The sequence below is a fragment of the Artemia sp. Qi Xiang Cuo genome, chromosome 1 (assembly GCF_049724085.1).
Source record: "Artemia sp. Qi Xiang Cuo chromosome 1, ASM4972408v1, whole genome shotgun sequence".
Lineage (NCBI taxonomy): Eukaryota > Metazoa > Arthropoda > Branchiopoda > Anostraca > Artemiidae > Artemia > Artemia sp. Qi Xiang Cuo.
The window spans coordinates 39,154,643-39,161,490 of NC_142794.1; the positions used below are offsets into that span (position 1 = coordinate 39,154,643).

At 35.7% G+C, this 6,848-nt stretch overlaps 1 pseudogene; it reads left to right on the plus strand.

The window, feature by feature from the left end:
• Positions 1–3,196: 3,196 nt before the first annotated feature.
• On the plus strand, positions 3,197–6,187 carry LOC148956294 (exportin-2 pseudogene; annotated as a pseudogene).
• Positions 6,188–6,848: the final 661 nt, after the last annotated feature.

The window sequence follows — 6,848 nt, forward strand, 5'->3', positions numbered from 1 at the left end:
CGCTGCAACAATGGCTGGATATAACTCCAAGCTCCCCCCACTCCAAAAAAAATTAATAAATCTGCAGCTTTCGAAAAGGAAAATGATGAACAGATAGCATTGTGTTACAATGTCTAGTCTGTCTTCATCTTACGATATTGCGTAATCTGTTACATTTATACCTCAGTCAGTGTTATTTTGTCACCAAAAACAAATTAGGAATTTGACTCCTAAGTGGAAATTTAACTCCAATTTCTAAGAGGAAAGGGCTAGAGTCATAATTACGCAACGACTCTCTCGAAAAAAGATGGTTATTTCAACCTGGAGAAAGGGTCGTTGATTTTGAATGAGAAGTAATTTTATAAATATTTAGGACTCTAGCGTAAAGAGCGAGAGTTGGGGAGGGAGTAGACCCCATCCTCACTATTTTAAGGTTTAATTTTGTTCCCAACTTTCACTTCAAATATGATTTTTATTTAAGATTTATCTATAACTCTTTGCTAAATTAAAACGGTATACAGGGCATAACCAGTCAAACTAGGGCGCAAGGGCCATAGTTTGACAGCCATTTAATTGAGCATTGTTGAGAAGTTCAATAATCATGAGCTAATTGTGGTTGTGCTCCGACTTGTGGCGAGTGACAGCTCATTTGAAATGTCTCATCTGAGACATTTCAAAGAGACATTCGTGTGCTACCTCAGCTAAATACTTATTGAAGTTATGGAATTGCTATTTTGTTCAAACTAGTCAAAGGGTCTGGCTCCCTTTTAAAGAGTCAAAAGTTATTGGAGGGGAAATATATGCATTTTTTGGGAGGGGGGAGTGGCATTATCAAAAGGAGACGTTGTCAATGGACAGAAATGTTTGTGGGAAGATTTTAGAAAGGGATTAGGGTGAAAGGGATTTCCTGGAATGATTTCAAAAACAGTCTGAGAATAAATAAAAAAAAGAACAAGTTTTTTCAACTGAAAGGAAGGAGTAACATTAAAATTTAGAATACATAGGAATTGTTTTGTATCTGAGGAGCCCTATCCCTTCCTCAATAATTGTTGATAATACCAAAGTTTGAATTTTTGTTGCAATTCTTTAAGAAAGTCTGCTCAAAAACAAGGTTTGTTGAATTTGAAGAACAAGTATTTTAAGGCTATAGAGTAAGGAACAAGGGTTAAGGAAGGCGCAGTCCCCCCATATATACAGAATAATTTCTGTTTGCTGTAAGTTTTAATGCGGCTTCTTGCTTCCTTCACAAAAAAGACTTGTTTTTTTTTCATGTTATTTATTAATTGAGCAATGATTTAAATATTGCATTAAGTATGCAATATCACAAAATGTACAAGAAGAAGTGCAGATCAGGCACAAAGAATGTCAGCTCATATGTTGGTTTTCTATTATTGTAATTTTGCCATGTTTACCTTAAGTCAAATTATCCAACAAATAATCCTCTAGGTATGGGTTAGTCAAGATGTTGAGCCAACGACTAATCTTTGCCTACAGCTCCCTTGAAGGCCTCTACACTAAGGGACTGGGACTGCTCCTTCGCTTAGGGAGCTCTAGAGTCCCACGACTCTATTAAGGAGGAAGATTATTCATGAATTCTTGCTAATGTCATTAATAAGTTCAGAAAAAGTCTGAAATCTTAAATTCTCCAAAAACCCTGTAGGAAATTGGACCAAAGTCCGAAAAGTGTGAATACTGTCAAAAAGACTGTCGGTAGTCTTGATTATTAAGTGACCAAGAAAATACCACCTTCTTGTTAATTGAGTGAAATAGATATGACAAATAAATATTTAAAAGAACCCAGAAGACAAACAATAGTAATAGGAAACAAGAATTTGTAATGAAGATAAGTTTTGTTGATGTGAGGCCCTTCAAATTTTTTTCCCAAAAACATAGGCGATTTTACAAACAATAAATTACAAAGACAGAGAACTTAGAGGGGGCAGGATGGTATACCTAGTTGGCATACCCTTTAAGACGCAAATAATTTCTAAGACCCAAATATTTTCTATAGGCTATTTTCATTTCTTTAATACGCCACTAGTGGTGAACCCCTTCTCCTTATTGAAAACTTTAATTTTGGTCGATCTTCTCCCAGCATTTCATCTCCAATTGCTGATTAAGGTAATTAACATTGCAGTTCAGCTCCTAAAGTGCTATGAATCTATTCCCTGTGTTAGAATTCCAAACTGAAATGGAATTTAGTAAATACATGCAAAAGTAAAGTTTTGACACATTTTTATTCAAAAAAAAAAAAAAAAAAAAAAATCAGAAGCTATGGAATTGTCAGAAATTAAAATAGAAAGTAATTTATGTCATAAGGAACAACAGTTTGTCAGTTTTGATTCAACCAAAATTTTGTATTCTTCTTTCTTATTGAATTGTTGCCGATTATTGGCTAGAAAAACCGTTCTTTAAAATCGGTCTGTAATAGTGGATATCTTGTCAATAGCAAAGTATCTTCCTTGCTGGATGAGAGGTTTTTTATAATAAGAAAATGGTCAAGCTATAAAATGCAATTTTTCCAAAATTTCTAAGAGACATTTCTCTGACTCCCATAATAAAGACATTGTCAATTAAATATTAGAATTGAACAAGTTTGAACTTTAAAAGTTTGAGTTTGTGATCAGAGACTGTGTTGCAAAACACAGTAAAAAGTCATGTTAGGCAGTACTTTATGAGCTATTCAGGGAGAATCATGTAAATATATTATGAATCGTGTTTTTCTTCTTATCTTGTGTAATGTTGCTTCAAAACATAAGGAAAAGTCATATTAACCACTGTTTTACGAGCTATATTCGCGGAGAAGTCCCCTTTCTCTGAGTCAAAACAAACACAAAATACTGACTACAAAATCTAAATGTTACTATAAAATGTAAAAAAGTTCTTAGAAAATTAAAACTAGTTCGTGGGGCACTGGGATATCTTAAGAACTTTTAAGGGCTCGTTTGAAACAAAATTACTGTATCTATATCCTTTTTTAAATAAACTAAATACCTTGTTTAGAATAAAATTGTTTGACGAAAAAACTGCATCTTTGCATACAAGATGAAGAATGACATCATAACCAGAGCTTATAACCATATATGACGTAAAGGTAAAATCTACATTATGACGCTAGCTATACTGGCGTCAATGTTTGATGACGTTATACTATCAATAAAAGAAAGAACTGCAAAAGCGTCAGCATCATTTGATTATTAACAAAGTTAAAGCAAACATGTTAGAGTTAAAGCAAGGACTTCAGAATTTGAACTTTAATCATTCACTTGTACTTAAAATCGACATCAACCCAGGGAGTGTGACTGCACTTGCTGAGTGTCTTCTGCAAACCATATCACCAGATGCTGTAAATAGAAAACAAGCTGAAAGATATATAGCCTCCATTGAAAAGGAAAAAAAATATTCATTGATACTTCTGACATTGGTTTCAAGTTCCAACCTTGATATTACAATTAGGACAGCTGGAGCAATCAATTTCAAAAACTTTATCAAAAGAAATTGGGCTACTGAGGAAGGAAGAGAAAACAATATACATGAAGAAGTAAGAGGGAAAATCAAAGAGCTGATAGTGGATCTTATGCTCAAGTCGCCGGAAAAGCTCCAACGACAACTCTCCGATGCCATTGCTGAAATAGGCAAATCTGACTTTCCTGAGAAATGGCCTACTTTGATTAAGGACATGACTGAAAAGTTTGCAACAGGTGATTTTAATATAATTAACGGTGTTCTGAGATCTACCAACACTTTATTTGCCCACTACCGATTTGAAATTAAATCAGACAAGCTCTGGATGGAAATCAAATATGTGATGGCCAATTTTGCTCATCCCTTTACAGAACTCTTTTTTGCAACTAAGGACTTGACAGCGGTACACAAAGAAAACAAAGAAGCTTTAAAAGTTATTTTTGGATCCCTGAAGCTCTGCTGTGAAATCTTTGAAGCGTTGACTTTCCAAGAGATTCCTGAATATTTTGAGAACAATATGGAAAGGTGGATGAAGGCATTATTGCAACTTCTTACAGAGAATGCTCCTCTTTTTAATACAGATAATGAGGAAGAACCAGGAATTTTGGAAGAAATGAAGACTGTCATTTGCTCCATAGCCCAAATTTTTGCTTCAAAACACGATGAAGATCTTCAGCCATATTTATGTGAATTTGTTACATCTGTTTGGAATCTCTTAACTACGACAGAAAAAGCTCCAAAATTTGACTTGTTGATTAGTAATGCAATAAATTTTCTCACCTGTGTTGCCAGTGAAGACCCAAATAAAAATTTGTTTGAAGCGCCAAATGTATTAGATGGTATATGCAAGCGTGTAATTTTGCCAAATATGGAATTTAGACAAACTGATAGAGTATTGTTTGAGGATAATCCAGAAGAATATATTAGGCGGGATGTTGAAGGTAGCGATGTGGATCCGAGAAGGCGAGCTGCCTGCGACTTAGTCAGGGCCCTGTCCAAGTTCTTTGAGACCAAAATGACACAGGTTTTTGGAACTTACACACAAACCATGCTAGCAAGCTATGTTGCAGACCCTGAAAATAACTGGCGAAACAAAGATGCTGCCATTTACTTGGTCATTGCATTGGCATCAAAGGGGGCAACGCAGAAATATGGTACGACTCAGACAAACCCCCTGATCAACTTGTCAGATTTTTTTCATCAAAACATAGTGCCTGATTTGAAAAGCACAAATGTGAATGAACTTCCTGTTCTTAAAGCAGATGCGATCAAATATGTGATGACTTTTAGAAGCCAACTCGGGCATGGGGAGCTTTTGGCCTCCATTCCCTGTCTCATCAACCTTTTAACTGCTTCCAGTCAAGTTATCCATTCTTAAGCAGCCATTACTCTGGATAAAATATTGAGTATGGAAACAGCAGATACGAAGAAACCGGTGATTCAAAAGGAAGAGCTTTTACCTTTTGCAGAGTCTCTTTTAAGTAATCTTCTACTTGCCTTCTCATTTCCTGGGTCGGAAGAAAATGAGCATCTTATGCACGCCCTGATGAGAAGTTTCCTAGTGCTCCGCGAGCAAGCTGTTCTGTACTTAACACCAGTTGTAACTCAACTGATTGAGAGGTTGAAATTGGCGGCAAAGAGTCCAAGCAAACCCGTTTACAACCATTATATATTTGAATCTCTGAGTGTGGCTATAAGCATTGTCTGCAAAGTGACTCCTGCTACGGTTGCTGCTTTTGAAGATCTCCTTTTTCCTGTATTTCAAGAGATTCTTACGCAAGATGTCCAAGATTTCGTTCCATATGTATTCCAACTGCTGGCACTGTTACTGGAGCTGCGTAGTGCTATGTATGTAGCTGAGAGCCCCGATAGGATTATTCCTGATGCTTATACGGCTTTGTATCCCCTTCTTTTATCTCCAGTTCTCTGGAAAAGTTCGACCAATATTATTGGTCTTGCTAGGCTTGTTCAAGCCTACTTAAAGCTGAATAGTAAAGAAATATGTACTCGAATCGTTAAACTAGATGCTCTCTTGTGTGTGTTCCAAACACTTATTTCTTGTCCAAAGTACGACCAAGAAGGTTTAAACCTCTTGAGCATTATTATAACTGAAATTCCTATGGAGTATATTGATGCTTACTTGAAGCAGATATTCTTTGTAATATTCCAGCATTTGTCATCTAAGAAGACAGACCAGTATGTTAAGGGACTAATTGTTTTCTTCAGCTATTTTACCATTCATCGTTCTCCTCAAAACTTAATGGAAACCATCAATGAATTGCAGCCAAATATGTTTGATATGGTGGTAGAACGAGTTTTCATCGCTGAATTACAGAAAGTGTCCCAGAAGAGGGAAAGGAAAATTAGCGCAGTTGGTCTTTCCCTCATTTTGTTTAACACTGATTTGGTTGTATCTTCACCAGAGCTCTGGGCTAAATTACTAGAAAGCTTGTTAGCGTTTTTCGAATTACCTGTCCAAGAAACAGAAAGTAAATTCCCACTGTCCTTTGATGCTGAAGAAAGCCTTTATTCTGGTGGCTTTGTAAAACTTCAACATGCTGTAAAATTTGAAGAGGATCCCCTGCCTCAAGTACCTAACGCTGTTGCCAACTTTATAATGCTTTTAAGAAAAGCCTGTGAAGTCAAACCTGGCTTCTATCCTAATGTTCTTTCAAAAATGAAACGAAAGGCACAATCTGTGTTGCAAAAATATTTGACTGTTTTTAATGTAAGTCTTTTGTGATTCACATTACCATTTTTAATTAAAATGTATAATTGAAAAAAAAACAAAAAACCAAACATGTCAGAATATGAAGCTAAGACCAAGCAGGGTTACTCTTTTAAGATAATAGTCAAGGCTGAATGCATGTCCAACCAAATACGTGATGAACGAGGTTCAAACATTTCTAAACTTGAACCGTCAAGAAAAAGACATTTTGAAGGAATACCTGACCCAGATATCAATGTTGTGAATCCAAAAAGAAGAAAAACCTGTAACTTGAGCTTTGGAAATTTGAGCCCGTCAGAACTAGTTAAGGATAAATATATTTCCGCCCGATTATGTGATGAATCGGTTGCAAACATTTTAAAACTTGAACCGTCAAGAAAAATCCCTTTTGAAAAAACAAGCGACCCAGATAACAATGTTGGGAATCCAAAAAGAAGGAAAACTTGTAACCTGAGCTTTGAAAATTTGAGCCCGTCTGTACCAGGTATGGCTAAATTCAACATTTAAGAAATTTGTTATAATTAAGGACGAACTTTAGACCACAGTAAAATTATCAGTAGATGCAACCTAGAAAAAAACGAACACGGCCAGTGAAAACCAAATTATGGTTCCAGCAGTTACTGCATACTGAGAAGCTTGTAGATATTGTTATGTAAAATACAGTTATTTCTATAGA